Raw genomic sequence first — 18,283 nt, 5'->3', positions numbered from 1 at the left:
ATTTATACTTGTTCTTATAGTATCATATTTTTCTTTTGATTTTTCAATGAGTAAGCAACATGAAATATTTTATCAACCTTCAAAACAACCCCAAACTTTAATAATCTTTAAATGGCTCCTGCCCTTGGTTTGTAACCCAAACAAGAGAAGAGACAATTATCAAAAGAATCACACTTCAACTTTAGTCTTTTATACAAGGTACATAATCAAGCCAAGTAAAAGTACCCCAAGAGCCTTATTTCCCCTAGGTCTCTCAACATTCTTTTACATAAAAAATAGGTCTTTAGCAAAAACTAAGAGTTCTCTATAGGTGTCTGTTACATCTAAGAGAAACAAGGGAAAAAGAAAACAAAAACCTTCAGAGGGTCACAGTTTGACATCTTCCTTCTTAGTTTCCTTCCTGTATAATTCCCAGAAGTCCTAACCAATAAAGAATGGTTTAACTCTTCTTTCTGAAAAAAAAAAACCGATGATTATTCTTCCAATATTTCCGTACAGAATATATTCACCCCTCCTCTCAAGACTGAAAAGCAGGAATTTCAAGAGGGTCAGAGTGCCATTCCAGCCAAGGCACATCAACCAGAATCCTAAGATAAATTCCCAAATTTTGGCCTGTTTTTGTTTTATGACAAAAACAGGCCTTTAAGTATATTATACTATATACTTAAAGGTCCTCGCTGAAATCATAACAGCATTACAATGGACTTATCTTAGAACACTGATGCACTGATATTTGAGCTGTATATTCACACAGGGGCAGGAGTGAGCCAGATAGAGAAAAGGAAAAAAGAAGGAATGTTCACTTCTGAGAACTCAGAGTTTTAAGGCTACATTACTCCTTCAAGGAATCAAGTTAATCACACTTTAATTTTCTAGATCCCTAAAAGTTTGAATTCTTTAAAAAACAGTCATACAGCTCTGGCTGCTGTGGCTCAGTGGACTGAGTGCCAGCCTGCAAACCAGAGGATCATTGGTTCGATTCCCAGTCAGGGCACATGCCTGGGTTGTGGGCCAGGTCCCCAGTGGGGGACATGTGAGAGGCAACTGCACATTAATGTTTCTCTCCTTGCCTTTCTCCCTCCCTTCCCCTCTTTCTCTCTAAAAAAAACCAAAACAAACAAAACAGTCATATAATTCTAAGGAATATCCATTTTTCAGTTGTTGAACTTTTTAAAAAGATTTGCAAGCTGAAGAGAAGTGTGAATTGTAAACAGCTCTGAGCTTTATCAACGTCCAGCAATCAAGTAAGTTATTCACAACCTAAGGAAACCCAATGGAGTAGTCCTGGCTGTAGTGCCCCCGTTTCCCTTCTAGACACTCCAATTCACAGCAAAGTTCACATTCAATGAAAGCCCAAAGAAAATGTTGGCACTAAATAAAATTTTAAGTAGTTTTAGATTGTTGTTCATTGGAAACAATGAAAAGTAATAAATCTAGAAATGAAGGTGAAACACACTATGGAACAGTGATGTGAAATAAACACCTACTCCAACAGTGTGTCCAGTGTAACATGTACACTTGTTATCACCTGACCCCAACTCAGGCCAGCCATGACCCCACTGTGGACTGCACTGTCCAGCACTCTCAATCCTCCACAGCTAATGCTGTTTGTTCTCTCTATACAGAAGGCCCTTCCCTCCTCCCCTCCAAGATCCAACTCAGCCTTCACCTTCTCTAGGACTCCTCAAAAGACTCCCTAGGGCACTTTATTCAGACCTTTACCTGACAAATTAAAAGTCTCTGAGCCTCTCTCCACTCCACAAGCCCTCAGGGTGAAAATCAGCAGCCCTGGTCATCTTAATGCCCAGCAATCCAACAATACAAACCAAGGGTTTGTGAGCCAGACACTGTACTCAGTTCTTTATCTACGTTAACTCGTTTCACCCCAAGATGATATATTATGAACAATGTAATCACTCCAACCTTGTGAGGAGTATATTATCCCCATTCCACAGACAGATGAGAGTGGAGGGGCACAGTCTATCCCTCTCCCCAAATATATCTTCCTACAGGATCACATCAGAACACTCTATGAGCCTAAGCCCAATCAGGAAAGAAAAAACACACAGTAATTTGAATGACAAAAAATGTTAATAAAGAATTATTAAAGCAGTATGGATTACCTCAAAAAAATTAAAAATGAAGGTCTGGCTGGTGTAGCTCAGTGGATTGAGCACACGCCTGTGAACCAAAAGATCGCGGTTTGATTCCCTGTCAGGGCACATGCCTGGGTTGCAGGCCAGTTCCCAACAGGGGCCAGTTCCCAGCAGGGGATGCACCAGAAGCAACCATACACTGTTATTTCTCTCCTCCTCTCCTTCTTAAAAAAAAAAAAAAAATTGGAACTACCTTGACCCACCAATTCCACTCCTGGGAATTTATCCAAAAAAAGCCTGTAAACACTAATACAAAATAATATATGCACCTCTATGTTCACTGCAGCATTATTTACAATAGTCAGGATTTGGAAGTAGCCTAAGTGCCCATCAGTAGATGAGTGGATAAAGAAGCTGTGGTACAATATATTACACTATGGAATACTATTTGGCCATTAAAAAAAATGGAAATGTTACCCTTTGTGACAGCATGAATTGACCTGGAGAGCATTATGCTAAGTCAAATAAGCCAGTCAGAGAAAGACAAATACCATATGATTTCACTGACATGCGGAAGCTAATGAACAAAAAAAGAACTAACAAGCAAAATAGAGACAGATTCATAAAGAGAGAGCAGGCTGATTGGGGGGTGGTGCTGGGAGGTGGAGGGATTGAGTACAAAAGGAAAAAAGAGAGAAAGGACTCATGAACATGGCCAACACTGCGGTGACTGCCAGGGGAAAGGAGGTAGAAAAGGGAAAAGGGGACACAGAGGGTGACGGACGAAGAGCGGTGAACACACAACACAGTGTACGGGTGACACACTGTACAACTGTGCACCTGAAATCTGTGTAATTCTGTTAACCAGTGTCCCACCAGTAAATTCAATATTAAAAAAAGAATTATTGACTATAGCAGGTGACTGACATAATAAGGAATTGGCTAGTGAGAAGTTAAAAGAACTCTAGAGAATAAAGGAATAGATAATATACTCAATAGCAAATATAATATTATATAACATAGCCTATCATCACTACGAACCCTAGAGGGAAATGCAGTACCCGAGGAAGTTTCCCCAACCCTAGAGCTGAGAACCATACCTTATCCGAGGGGGTGCATATCTGGCACAACTGCTGGAAATCCACCCTGTAGAATTTGCCACAAATCTGTCTTCTAGAATGACAAAGAAAGATGTTTGTGGGGAAATGTCTCATTGTAGATACTTTGCTACAAAACTGTCCAAAGCAGAGGGTGAGGGGATGGAGGAAGTAGCTGCTTAGTCGCTGAGAGCTGTAGAAACCTGAACAGTGGAGAAGCCCCATTTGCACGCTGCATGCAGCGGGGCGGGGGGGGGGGGGGGGGGGGCCTGCCAGGCAAGCACAGGCAAACCAGGGAGTAAAACTCTTTGTTCTTTTGTTCTCTCTCTTAACTTTTTGCTAGCAAGCCCAAGAAAAGTACTTAAAGGGTCCACATTCACTTTCACAGAGCAGGCAGCGAAGAGCATACTTAGAAGTGAGGAGCAACAATTGGCATTAAGCAGCAGCAGCATCATCATCATTCTAGGTCAAGCCAGAAACCTAGGTGCATCCTTGATTTTTCCTTCAATCCTTAAGTCTTGAATAGTTCCATCTTCGAAATATTTCTTGAACCCATCCATGTATCTCCTTCCCCAACCCTGGCTCACAACATCTCTTACAAGTATTGCCATCACAGCCCTAGGCCTCCTACGCATAAATTGCCTTTGCCCTCTGTTTTCCTTCAGCTGAAACCACTGTGATCTTTATAAATGGCAAATTCAATCCTGTCAACCACTGCTTAAAACCTCTCAGGGACCTGGCTGGTGTAGCTCAGTGGATTGAGCATGGCCCTGCAAACCACATGATTGCAGTTCGATTCCCAGTCAGGGCACACGCCTGGGTTGCAGGCCGGTTCCCTGCAGGCCAACTCCCAACAGGGGACGCACGAAAGGCAACCATACATTGATGTTTCTCCCCCTCTCTCCTTCCCCTCTAAAGATAAATAAATAAACTTTTAATAAATAAATAAACTAATAGCCTAAAAGAAAAAGATTTTGGTTTTGACGTGTTGATCAGTACACTGAGGTATTACTCATACTTCATGAGTATGAGTAATACCAAGGATGAAGAGAAAATGCCTTTGTTCCACGCTTAACAACTAAGATAAAGTAAAATATAAAATCTGTTACTCAGGATAAAAAAATTTCAACCAGCTGATAATATAAATTTATGTGATTATATCATGTAAGATAAAGAAAAAAGACTGTCATCAAAGGATTCCGTTTCTTTACACCCAATAATGAAACATTACAAGATGACATCCTGCAGTCCACCATGCTTCCACAGTAGAAAATCAATGCGTCACATTCGTTTTCAGTAACTTGTTTACCCAATCACAATTCTAGAAACCTCATGCAATGCAAACAATCTTCTCAAGCACTTTGAAGCCATCTGAAATCAAAACTAGACCTCTGACACCTAACTCCAAAAGAGACTCTGCCTCTTGCTGACTCTCCAGGAATTTGCTCAGAGCTCTAAAGAGCAAAAGCTGTAGAGCTGAACCGGTACTTACATTAAATTATTCCGCCACCACGAAAGGGTACTTAGGATTTCTAGTCCAGTACTGCTGCCACTCAAGCATGCTGCTTTATTTCACTGTTTCTATAGACGACAGTCTGGCCACTCTGAGTAGAACATTACGCCTTGTTCTCTTCTGTCTTCCCCAATGTTCATTCTGCACAGTACTAATCTAACAGCAAAAGTATAATAAACACAGGCTGACTGCTGAGCTCAAATGGCCAATTATAACATTCTCTTTAAGAACATTCCACAATATAATTACTAGGGCCGCCTTGATAAAAACCTTCACACACACACACAGCCAGAACACACATGCTAACACACTACACGTGTATCTTAAATAGTAGTCCAAAATAAAAAAAATTCCAATTACCAAATATGTTGATGCGGTTATTTTTCTTTTAATTGTTTTTATCCCAAATGATGTATACTTAATTTTCTATAAAGTTTCATCATATATACATCCGCAGTCTAATCAAGGAAAGTCAAACAATAAAATGAAACCAAAAAGACCTAAAAGCAATTTGCTCTACCAAAAATGATCTCTCCTCACGTATCTGCATGACTCATTTCTTTGCTCAAAGGTCACCTTCCTCAATCACTCTTTTAAAACTACCATCAACATCCCCACAGCCACAATTTCTAGCATTCCCTCCCTTCCCCCTTTCCTATTTTATTTTCTCCATTGCACTTAGCAATGTCAACACATTTGTACTTCTTTGTTTATCGCCTATTTTCTCCCACTGGAATGTTTCTCCATGAATAAAGGGATGTTTGGGTTTATCTTATTCAGTGCAGCTTCATCAGCTCTTAAAACTGGGACTGTGTGTGAAACACCATAGGTGCTCAATAGATGTTGGGTGAGTAAATGAAAAGAGTCCCAGAAATTGATCTTAGTGCCGAGGCTGTAAAATGAAAAATTCTCCAAGTGGGAGTGGCATATATTTGAGAGGTGATTCTCTTTAATTTAACTTAAGCCCAAAGGACTTTATGAAATTAAATCACTACTCAAGTTGCACCCAAAGACTGACACTGCCCCTGAGTAACAAACTGCTCAAGTACATTTTAACAAAAAGCAAAGAATTCTGTCCTGCTTCAGCACTGTAGAAAAACCGTGCTGTAGAAAATGTAGAGAAAATGTAGATTACTAAAGTTCCATACATGGCTAGTTCGGGATTTTACATCATTCCTCTCATAACATTAGAGGTTCAGACTAACTACAGTTTTACATTTGTAACAGAATTTTCCCCAGATATAATTCCTCTGACACTACAACTCTTTACTAATGCTACAATAAGTCATAGTAGTTGCATTGTTATGTACTCATACTATGTAAAAATTCTGTACATAGCAATATAACTGACAGGTAAATTCTAAATCAAGTAACTGATGGAAAAAATTACACCACCAAGTGTGCCATTTGGCCTTTAAACCAGAATAGGGAATACAAACTGATCAAATAGCTCATAATATTTACTTGGTCAAGAAAAGATCCATATTTTAATGGGGCAATAAAATAAAAACATATAAGTAGAGATATCAGTTAACAAATATTCAGTAAGCCAAACGCATGATTCTATACTGAGTTCTTCAGTAAGAAACAAAAGGATTAACACATATGGTCCCTATACTAAAAGACTTTCAAAATCTAGTTGTGACAAAATAAACAGGAATTGCAGCATCACAAAAATACCCCACCCGTAGTCTAAAATAGAAGACTTCAAAATCACATAGACCCATGAAAACAGATACCACATACCACAAAAATCAGAACAACCTGATTTTTCTTTGACAACAACGGGCCTGTTGATGCAGTATTTCCTCCCTGCAGTCAAGTAGGTCATTGTATAGAGACTGAGGTGTATGCCTCTCATGCTGGCCACTGTGCCCCAGGCTATTTGAATTACTTCCATGGTTATATTTTCCCATCTACTGATACTTGACTCTTCCAGCTATTATTAAGCACTTTCATTTCTATCTCCCAAATGTCTTCCAACCTGTCTCCATACTACACTCCCCTTGGCCCGGTTCAACCCTCCTGATCACCTGGCTAATCCACTGTAAGGAGACGTCTGATCAGATTGCTCCTCTGCTTAAAAACTTTACTAGATCCCACCATCCACTGAATAAAGTCCAAACTCTTTTGGACTCTAGTTTTAAGGATTAAACTTCTGGTCTCAGCCCTTATTTCTTCATGTTCCACCACCACACCTTGGCTTACATTTTTTTCTACCACCAACAGCACATTCTTTCTTTTCTATTTTTCAACACATTCCTCTTAGGAAGGCCTAAGTGGCCTTAGATCTAATCAAAGGCATTTTGTTTGTGCCTCCATTAAAGTAGATTCTATCTCTGTGCATGTTCAATTGAAGTCTGATGACAGTTTTTATCTGCCTGCCTGCCTTCCTGCTCCTTTCTAGGAAAAGAATCCCTTCTTTGGGGACCTAAGGCCCCACAGTGTACATAGACCCAGGGCTGCACAATCAATGTGCTAAATCATCCTAGCGACCACAACTGGTTCAAGAATAGGCCTATGTCCCAAGTACAACCCATTGGAACCCTCCCCAGGACTCTGCTAGAACCATTAGGAAAAAAAGAATTTCTTTTTGCCAGATCATCTAGCCACAGGGATGAGGCCTAGAGCGGCACACAGCCCTTTTTGCTACATTAGAAAAGCCTGATGAGGACTTCTGGCCAAAATGAAGGCATATGTGGAAATACTGTACCTCCTCATACAACCAAGTTTATGAACAACAAAGATTTAGAAACCAGAATGCAACCAAAACAGAGAGAAAACTGAACTGTACTGAAGTCCGACAAAAATGAACCATTCAGCCAGACCGGTAAAAGGGGCAGTCGGCGGCTAGCAGAGACGGGTAGCTGCAAGAAAAAGCAGCCGGACCAACCCAGGTGCACAGGTGGCGGTTGGCAGATCCCAGGCGTGGGGTCGCAACAGGCAGACCCAGTGAGAGCACAAGGCAGCTGGCTGACCGAAGACACACATTTGGGTGCAGAGAAACCAGGCAGGTTTAAAAACAGTCAGTGAGACAGACCAGACAAACCAGGGCCCCAGTGCCAGGGAAATAAAGCCTAAAAGCACCAATCAGAAAAACTTTCGGGAGTTGAGGTGCCAGGAGAGGCTCCTAGCCTCACAGGAGAGTTCATTGGGGAGACCCACAGGGTCCTAGAACATACACAAGCCCACCCACCCGGGAACCAGCACCAGAAGGGCCCAATTTGCTTGTGGGAAGCAGCAGAGGGGACCGAAATGCAAGAGAGCGTAGAACAAACACCATTGCTCCCTCTCTGACCCTGCCCCCAGCCACAACCCAGTGACTGGGTTGACCCGCCCCTGTGAACACCTAAGCTTTCGCCCCTCATATGAAACAGGTGCAAACATACCAAAACATTATGGCTCAAGCAGAAGAACAGCTCAAAGCCCCAGAGCCAATACTTCTAAGCAACCAAGAGATAGGCAACCTATCAGATGCATAGTTCAAAATACTGGTGACCAGTATGCTCACTGACCTGATTGATTTTAGTCACAAATTAGAGGAACAAATGAAGCCTACACTAAGTGAAATGAAGCAAATTGCACAAAGAACCAATAGTGATGGAAACAAATCTTGGACTAAAATCAACGGAGTGGCCCAGAAGGAAGAAAGAAATGACTAAACAGAAAAGAATGAAGAAACGAGAATTCAAAAAAATGAGGAGAGGCTTAGGAACCTCCAGGACATCTTTAAACATTCCAACATCCAAATTACAGGGGTACCAGAAGGGGAAAAGAAACAGCCATGAGTGGAAAACTTATCTGAACAAATAATAAAGGAGAACTTCCCCAGTCTGGCAAAGGAAATAGACTTCCAGAAAATCCAGGAAGCTAAGAGTCCCAAAGAAGTTGGACCCAAGGAGGAACACACCAAGGCACATTATCATTACATTAGCCAAGATGAAAATGAAGGAGAGAATCCTAGAAGCAGCAAGAGATAAGGGGACAGTCACCTACAAAAAGTGCCCATCAGACTGTCAGCTGATTTCTCAAAAGAGACCTTACAGGCAAGAAGGGATGCAAAGAAGTATTCCAAGTCATGAAATCCAAAGATCTACATCCAAGATTGCTCTATCCAGCAAAGCTTTCATTTAGAATGGAAGGGCAGATAAAGTGCTTCTTAGGTAAGGTCAAATTCAAGGAGTCCATCACCAATCCCTTATTATAGGAAATGTTAAAGGGACTTATCTAAGAAAAAGAAGATAAAAAATATGAACAGTGAAAGGATAGCAAAGTCACAGTTATTAACAACCACACCTAAAACAGAAACAAACTAAGCTGACAGCTGGATCGGGAGCGGAGCCATAGAAATGGAGATCACATGGAGGACTAGCAACAGGGGCCTGGGAGGAGGAGAAGGCAGGAGAAGGTACAGAGAATAAATAGTATAAATGGTAGGTAGAAAATAGACGGGGGGAGGGCAAGAATAATATGGGAAATGTAGAAGCTAAAAAACTTGTGACACATAGACATTAACTAAAGGGGAGGAATGGTTGGGGAGGGGTCTGTAGAGTGGAGGGGAAATGGGACAACTGTAATGGCATAATCAATAAAATATATTTTTTAAAAATCAGAAAGAATTGTGCCAGGAGCTGGAAGAGAACTTCGACATGAGAAAAAGCTGAGTAAAATTAGTTTCTTCCTTCAAAGATGTTTTCAGTCTAACAGGGTATGAAATAGATCAGCACACAAAAAATACAAAAAAGTAAATCTAGGATGAAGGGAGATCAGTATTCAGTACCAGGTGATGGAAAAAGACATCCTCAAAGTTTCAAACTGGAACACTGATATTATGTAGATGGTATTTAAAATTTAGACTAAGATTCATTTGATATAAGTGTAAATTATTTTTAATCCACAAAAAAAAGAAACCAGATAATGGTGCTCACCCCAGGGTTTGCTTGTTTTTTGGTTACCAATTACACCTTTGGAAAAGGAAATAAATGAACACATGGCACTCATGTTTGACTTCCTGAGCAGCCACTATTTGTAAGGCACTGCTCTCTAATCACCACCCCATGCCAGACCTACCTGTCTAGCCCCAGAAATCTTTCCTAAACTCAAGGCCCATAGGGCAAAAGCCAAATGGAATTTTCTAACTAGATATTCCATACACACTTCACCCTCCAAACCTACTCCTCCCTTATTCCCTAATCCTACTGCCATTTATAATATACCAAATCCTATTTGTTACTAACTATAACGAGAGGGAAGGTATATTTCACAATTGATTTCAATATCGCTATATAACTTACTACATACTAAGTATCTCATTTAAAGCTCAAGATAATTCTGTGAAACAAACACCATTATTTACCCCCTTCATTTCACAGGCAATGCAACTGAACTCAGAAAAATTAAGTAACTTGCAAAAAGTAGTAATGCTGGGAAGTGGGGAGGCTGAGATTCAAACCTAGTCACATCGGTCAGAAACCGGGGAATTATTTTAGACTCTTAGACTCTCAGTCCCATTCCTCACAGGTCATAAACAACCAGCCTCCATCCCTCTCTATTCATTCTCAAACCATCACTAACTCCGTTCAGAGCTTCCTCATATCTAACCTCAGTTATCACAATAGTTTCATAGGTAATGTTGCTACCTCTTGTACTGTCCTTCCATCCTTTCTCCATATTATCAGCAATTACTCTTTATTTCCAAACACAAACTTTATGTTCCAATCCAAGCATAAGATCCAGAACCCTATGGATTAGGAAAACAAAGCAAAAAATTCAAAAGTTGAAGGCTACAGCTTCCTTTATCAGTATGCATGTATTAATTCTAGTAATAGTAACTTACCAAGCAAATTTCAGTAGCATTCCAACCTCAAAACAATATTGCCAAGTACAAAAAAAAAGAACTTCCCTGTTCAGCTTTCATCTTCCCAATCCCAAAGGGTGGGAAGGCTGAGACATTAAGCATTGCAAGAACTTCATCCCACCTTCCTAATTTACTCCTTTCTTTCATATCCTATCAAAACTACCATTCCTAAAGGCCCAAACAGGTACCGATTTCATTAAAGTATCTCATACTGAGGTATCAAGGCATACATATCTTAAAAGAGAAACTGGTGAAACAGATGGTTTTCTATTCTGGCACATCACATACTCAAAAGAAAGTGATGGTGATAACAGTAACACTGGCTGACAGTTACCAATAACCAGTAAGCTGTGTGCCAGGTACTGTTCTACTTGTTTACAAGTATTTAATCATCATAACCTCATGAAGTAAGTGTATTATCATCATCATCACAGTTTTGGATAAGGCATTTGAGATTTGGAGGAGTTAAGGGCATGCCTCACATGTCCAAGGACACACAGTAAGTAAACAGTGTCAAGATTAAAATCCCAGACCCACTGTTCCCAACTACCACATTACTTAAAATTTGACTATAGTGGCTGACTCTAACAGAGATATGTGGAGAAGATCATTGTAAGTTTATTCATTTTAAAATGTTTCTTGAAGCCCTGGCTGGTGTAACTCAGTGGATTGAGCGCAGGCCTGCGAACCAGAGGATCATGGTTCCATTCCCAGTCAGGGCACATGCCTGGGTTGCAGGCCAGTTCCCAGCAGGGGACTCATGAGAGGCAACCATACATTGATATTTCTCTCTCTCTCTCTCCTTCCCTTCCCCTCTAAAGATAAATAAAATCTTTTTTTTTAAGATTTTATTTATTTTTCTTAGAGGGGAAGGGAAGGAGAGAGAGAGAGAGAGAGAGAGAAATATCAATGTATCAACACACATGGGGCCACTGTGGCTGAAGCTAATGGAGCAAGGTAAAGAGTGGTCAGAGGTTACACCAGAGGTCTGGAGAGACAGACTCCACTAGCCTATGAGAGGGGAACCAAAAAAATGGAATCCATTTATAAAAAAGTATGTATTTATTCTTACATGTTTAAACTTCAGTCACCTTCAAAGTACTCTCCATTTCACACAATACATTCATTGAGACACTTTTTTCACTGCTCAAAACAGTGTTTGAACTCGTCGATTTTGATGGCTTTCAATGCTTCTGCCACTTTTGGTTTCACCTCTTTCACATCAACAAAACGTTTCCCTTTAAGAAGTTTGCTCACCCCAGGAAATAAACAAACAAACAAAGAAAGTCACTCAGGCAAGATTGGGTGAACAGAAAGAGTAGGGCATGGGCATCAAGCCATTTTTGGTCAAAAACTGTTGAGCACTCAGCATGGTGTGGGCAGGTGTGCTTGTAAATTACCCATCATGAAATGGGCAAATGCACTGAAAGAATCTTCAAACAAAATTCACTGAAACCGAATGCAGCCTCTCACAACAATACCAGCAGGTAAAATGATACAGATGGATTCCTAGAAAATTCACCTAGTGGAGGAAGCCTGAACTACAAGGGGTCCATTCTCCAGGAGATAATTCTGGTTATTTTGGGGACCATCAACCCCACCCTTGTATGGTCATAGGAAGAAATTTCTGTTTTATTCCTAATGGGATGAGGAAATCCTAAAGGGTTTTAAGTAGGAAAATGATGCGATTTGTGTTGCTGGAAAAAAAATCATTCCTACTGTGTTAAAAGGGGATTTTAGCCCTGGCTGGTGTAGCTCAGTGGATTTGAGCACGGGCCTGTGAACCAGATGATCGCGGTTGGATTCCCAGTCAGGGCACATGCTTGGGTTGCAGGCCAGTTTCCGGCAGGGGCCAGTTCCCTGCAGGGGATGCATGAGAAGCAACCATACATTGATGTTTCCTTCCTCTCTCCTTCCCTTCCTCTCTAAAGATAAATAAATAAAATGTTTTAAAAAAGAGAGAGAGAACACTTTAAAAAAAAGGGGGGGGGGATTTTAGAGGAACAAAAGTGGAAGGCTAGAGAGGAATTAGGAGGCTATTACTCCTAGAACCGTGCCTGGCACAGTCAGTAGTCAATAAAAATTTGCTGAATGAATGAATGCTGCAACAGTCTAAGCAAGAGAAGATGAGGGCAAAGGCTAGTGCGGTACACATGTGTACATGCAGTGCTGCCTCTAGGTAATACCTGGTGAGCATCAGAAACCTTGTAGTCTTTTAAAAACCAATAGGCATTCTTTTCTTGAACAGGGTCCGGGCTCTTTCAGTGGCTTTGCTTGTACAGGTCCTGGTTAAGGGCTTGGACTCCAGAGTCAAATTGCCTAGACTCAGACCCCGGTTCCACCCTCTACCCTTCTCTGTGCATCATCATCACAGTCACCCACGACAACTCCCCACTTCTCTCACATTCCAGCCTTCTCAACATTCTGCCACTGCAGTCCTCTCCTTCTTCTACTGAATGCTACTAATATCCAAAAATAACCTAATAATCGTGAACAATCAATTCACTTGAGATTAGTTTATGACATCCCCTTACACAACTATTAACTTCTGCAAAACTCATCACTAAAGCAGCTCATTCTTACACACTACCAGTTTATTTAGCCTTAATAATTGATCTACTATAACTTTCCTGTGGTAGCTTGTTAATAAAAGTAGTCTACCAATGCCTAAGATGTTGTGGCAAGGAAGGCACAATGTTGAATTTACTTCAGAATAACACTGATTGCCTAATGAAGTCGTTTTTCCCCCCAAGTTCCCATGCTAACCAACTCCAGTACCCTTGAGAACTAATAAATACTCCAATAAAACTCTAAAACATTATATTGTTTTCTGCCTTCAATATAGCTACTCTCAAAATAAGATTCCCTCCTCACAAATGCCAGAGGTTTAAAAAAATTACTTTTTATCAGGCTTCATAACAAGGGATTGCAATGGTCATATACAAATAGTTGTGGTGCCCTAGCAGGCTCTGCCTCTGATCTGTATAATTCTACACTGTTTCCTTTTGCATAAAACTTATTATTTATAGCCACCAAATACAACTATACTCTTGCCACTGAATAGCTCTTATTTAAAAAATCACAGATTTTTAATAATATCAATAGGGCCTTCAAAAACAGAGTTGGGCCTTAACTGGTGTGGCTCAGTTGGTTGGGCACTGTCCTGCAAAGTGAAAAGTTGCCAACTTGATTCCTGGTCAGGGCACTTGCCTGGATTAGGTGCCAGGTCCCTGATTGAGGGTGTGTGAGAAGCAACCGATTGGTGTTTCTCACATTGATGATTCTCTTTTCTTTCCTTCCCCTCTCTCTAAAAATAAAGAAATAAAAACTATAGCCCTGGCTGGTGTAGCTCAGTGGACTGAGTGCAGGCCTGCGAACCAGACAATCGCGGTTCGATTCCCAGTCAGGGCACATGCCTGGGTTGCAGGCCAGTTCCCAGCAGGGGCCACTTCCCAGCAGGGGCCACTTCCCAGCAGGGGATGCACGAGAAGCAACCATACATTGATGTTTCTCTTACTCTCTCCTTCCCTTCCCCTCTAAAAATAAGTAAATAAATAAATATTTTTTAAAAAACAACTATAAAAATAGAGTTAGAACAAATATATCTTTTACCTCTTGCTGAAATCACATAATTTCTTTTCATCAAATGCCTTAATTTGTTACAAATAATGTTTAGGCACAGAATCTTAGGATACTGTTTTCCTCTCCAGTGACAGCTTTAGTACCTATGTAGGTACCAAACAGATAGTAAACATGGCAAATATTCCTTTGAATAAACTGCCAAGAAAAAGAGTAGTAAAATGCTTCAAGCTGACCACACAATGACGGATACAGAACCCTCAGGGCTTCAAGCTGAGGCTCACCCCAGCACACAGATTGGTGTAACTGCACAGTCAGGATCCATCAAAGTCAGTCACCCCAGGGAATTTCCCGGGAGAAATAATTCTGTGGACATCTTCCATAACTGTCAAAAGCTGCATATAATAGATAGAAAGAAAAAATACTAAGAAAATGTCATGTCACACCAATTACCAACAAGATTTTCCAACTGTTGGAATATTTTTCTTCAGGAAAAAAAAGTCAGTAATAATTTAATCAGTACTTTTCAAGAGTAAATTTAAATGCTTCAGATTAATATGTGCATATATATATTTCTAGTCCCAAGTACATGCATAATAAAACAAACATTATATTAAAATCTTTTGGCACTTGATGAAAAACTGTATGTAAAAGATCTTTACATTATAGCCCTGGCTGGTGTAACTCAGTGGATTGAGCGCTGGCCTGCGAACCAGATGATCGCAGTTCAATTCCCAGTCAGGGCACATGCCTGGGTTGCAGGTCAGTTCCGGCAGGGGCCAGTTCCCAGCAGGGGATGCATGAGAAGCAACCATACATTGATGTGTCTCTTCCTCTTTCCTTCCCATCCCCTCTAAAGATAAATAAATAAATATTTTTTTTTAAAAAAAAAAGGATCTTTACATTAAGATAGCAAAAGAAATGAGGACAGCAATTAAGGAAAAACTTAACATTTAAAACGGGAGTAGATCTGCAAACTGGATTGTCTCTTTTAGGCAGTTCCTCCTACAAACGTTTTCTATAATGTCTGCCATGGTTTGTGATCCTCCATCCTTTTGGAATTAATGGTTACATTAAATAGGAAGAGTATCAGAAGTTTTCACTGTCAAAGAAGAAACAGTAAAAGCTTTAGAATTACAAACAATGGAAATTTTAAGGTCTCATTTGATTTTAGTGTTTCTTTTTTAAATACCACTTTTATTGTACTTTTAAGTGAAAAAAGTCAAATATTAACTCATATTAACAGATCCTTTTTAATTAGAAGAAATCATTTTTAAATACAAAGTTGCTTTGCTAAAAATGTATTTTCTCACTTATCTGTAATATTGGGGAATCGTCTGCTATTTTAAGGTTTCTGGCAAAGGCAAACTTTAAATCTCATTTAACTGGAGATTGATAAAATGAGTGCTATCACCACATAAAAATCATTTTTTATATTCTAAATACCATCCTCTTGGTGTGATTTAAGATATCTATATTTCTTTTTTAATTATATTTTATTAAACAGTTGTCCTGATTTTCCCGCTTTGGCCCCCCTCCATTCACCTCGCCCCAATTGCTCAGGCAATACCCCTCAACACTGTTCATGTCCATGGGCTACTCCACTCCCTATACTGTTCTTTATATCCCCATGGCTATTCTGTAACTACCTACTTGTACTTCTTAATCCCTTTACCTCTTCACCCATTCCCACACGCCCCATTTCCCATCTGGCAACCATCAAAACACTCTCCATATCCATGAATCTGTCTCTGTTCTTATTTATTTAGTAAGTTTTTTAGATTCAATTGTGGATAGATTTATATTTTTTGCCATTTTATTGTTCATAGTTTTGGTCATCTGTTCTTAAATAAGTGCCTTTAACATTCCACATATTAACAGTTTGATGATGATGAACTCCTGTAGATTTCTTTGTCTGGGAAGCTCTTTATCCGCCCTTTGATTCTAAATGATAGCTTTGCTGACTAGAGCAATCTTGGCTGTAGGTCCCAGCTTTACATGACTTTGAATATTTCTTGCCAATCCATTCTAATCTGCAGTTTCTTTTGACAAATCAGCTCACAGTCTCATGAGAACTCCCCTGTAGGTAACTAATTTCTTTCCTCTTGCTGTTTTTAAGATTCTCTCTTTATCTTTAACCTTTGGCATTTTAATTATGATGTGTCTGGGAGTTGGTCTCCTTGCATCCATCTTGTTTGGGACTCTGCTCCCTGGACCTGCATGCCTATTTTCTTCACCAAATTAGAAAAGTTTTCTTTCATTATTTTTTCAATTGAGCTCCAATTTCTTGCTCTATCTCTTCTCCTAATGTCACCCAATCAAGCAAATGTTGGGACACTTAAAGTTGTCCCAGAGGCTGCTTATACTATCCTCTTTTTAAAAAGATCTTGTTTATTTACTTTTTTAGACAGAGGGGAAAGGAGGGAGGAAGAGATGGAGAGAAACATCAATGTGTGGTTGCCTCTCATGTCCCCCGAACTGGGGACCTGGCCCACAACCCAGGCATGTGACCTGACTGGGAATCCAACCAGTGGCTCTTTGGTTCACAGGCTGGCACTCAATCCACTGAGCCACACCAGCCAGGGCAATATCCTCTCTCTTATTTTTTTTTTTATTATTCTTTTTTCTTCTTGTTCTGATTGGTTGTTTTTTGCTTCTTTATGTGTCAAATCTTTAATTTGATTCTTTGCTTTATCCACTCTACTGTTGTTTCCCTGTGAACTGTTATTCCAACCAGTGTATCCTTCGTTTCTGGATCTTTTGTATGCTACTAAGGTTCTAAGTTCCCTGAGCATCCTTATAAACAGTGTTTCAAACTCTGCATCTGATAGACTGCTTATCTCCAGTTCCTTCTTCTGGAATTTTGATCTGTTCTTTCATCTGGACCTTGTTTCTGTGTCTCCACATTTTGGCAGCCTCCCTGTGTTTGTTTCTATGTATTAGGTAGAGCTACTCTGACTCTGTCTTGGTAGTGTGACCTAATGTAGTAGGTGTCCTATAGGGTCCAGTGGCACAGCCTCCCCTATCACATAAGCTGGGTACTCTCGGTACAGCCTTCATGTGGGCTGAGTACACCCCCCTTTGTAGTTGAGCCTTGCTGTTGGCAGATGAATGGGAGGAATTTACCCAGGCCAGTCAGCTGCAAGGATTGGCTGTGACCACTGACCACCAACCTCAGTCCTCCATGGAGGATCGACTGCGGAGGGGGCAATGTGGTGGTGCTCTGACATTGTAGCTGTCCACTGGGTGCGCTGGCCCTGGGGTTTCCTGAGAGGTGCAGGCCAAGTGCTAGGATTGGAGATGCCCAGGCGAAGCCAAGCTGTGAATCTGGGCTGGCTGCTGCTAGCACCAGGCCTACAGCTCACTGAGGCCCACTGTTGCTTGTTTGATAGGATTTAGGAAGCTGTGAAGCATGAGCCAAGACTAGCCATTCACATGGAAAAGCAGCTTGGGCAGGCCCCTAAATTGTGGGACAGAGTCTCTGGGAATCTCCAAGGCAAGTCAAACAGAGTTATCCAGGCTGATGGACTCTCAGATGTGGCAGCAGCTTGCTGGCTCCATGGGAGAGGGTTTAGAAAAGAGACAATGGCCTCTGCTCACTTTGATGTCAGACGCTTCAGTTTCTCCCTGTATACCACTGGTGCCTTTCAAGCTGCCACCCGGATGCTGGAGCTCAGAGGGAGTGAGTCTGAGTAGGTGAGTATTTGCGTGGGTTCTTTTAGAGGAACTGCTTGGGGCTCCAACAATTTCTTCCACTGATTCAATCCCCACTGGTTTTTGCAGCCAGAACTTGTGGGGACTTACCTTCCTAGCACTGGAAACCTTGGCTTGGGGGCCTGGTGTGTGGCTGGGACTCCTTGGTCCCAAGATATCCCCCTCCTGATTTTTTATCCACCACAGGGTGAGAGACCAGCCCATGCCATGTCTGCGTCCCTCCTACCAGTCTGAATGGCCATGGTTTCTTTAATTCTGTAGTTGTCAGCCTTTCATTCAGCTTGATTTCTGATGGTTCTGAGTGATGGTTCTTCTATATTTTAGTTGTAATACTGATGTGGTTGTGCAAACAGGTGAGCCATGTCTGCTTATGCCATCTTCTTGACTAGAAGTCTCATTAATTTGTTTTCAAAAAATATCTATATTT

The 18,283-nt window shown here is 40.8% G+C and overlaps 1 protein-coding gene across 4 annotated transcripts in view; it reads right to left on the bottom strand.

The window, feature by feature from the left end:
- The window catches only part of RERE (arginine-glutamic acid dipeptide repeats), a 408,446-nt gene that overhangs the window by 324,474 nt on the left and 65,689 nt on the right, over positions 1-18,283 (bottom strand). The window contains exons 2-3 of one of the 4 annotated variants that reach the window (XM_037062025.1): positions 3,197-3,269; positions 357-452 (exon numbers count right to left, since the gene is read on the bottom strand). The exons of 2 other annotated variants lie outside the window; for them this stretch is intronic. The gene's annotated coding sequence lies outside the window, so the exon portion shown is untranslated. The remainder of the gene's footprint in view (positions 1-356; positions 453-3,196; positions 3,270-18,283) is intronic. One more of the 4 variants, XM_037062026.1, reaches the window with a different exon arrangement.

This window comes from Sturnira hondurensis, unplaced genomic scaffold (assembly GCF_014824575.4).
Source record: "Sturnira hondurensis isolate 20B ecotype Veracruz unplaced genomic scaffold, ASM1482457v3 Scaffold0013931, whole genome shotgun sequence".
NCBI lineage: Eukaryota > Metazoa > Chordata > Mammalia > Chiroptera > Phyllostomidae > Sturnira > Sturnira hondurensis.
This window is presented reverse-complemented; position numbering and strand designations above follow the sequence as displayed.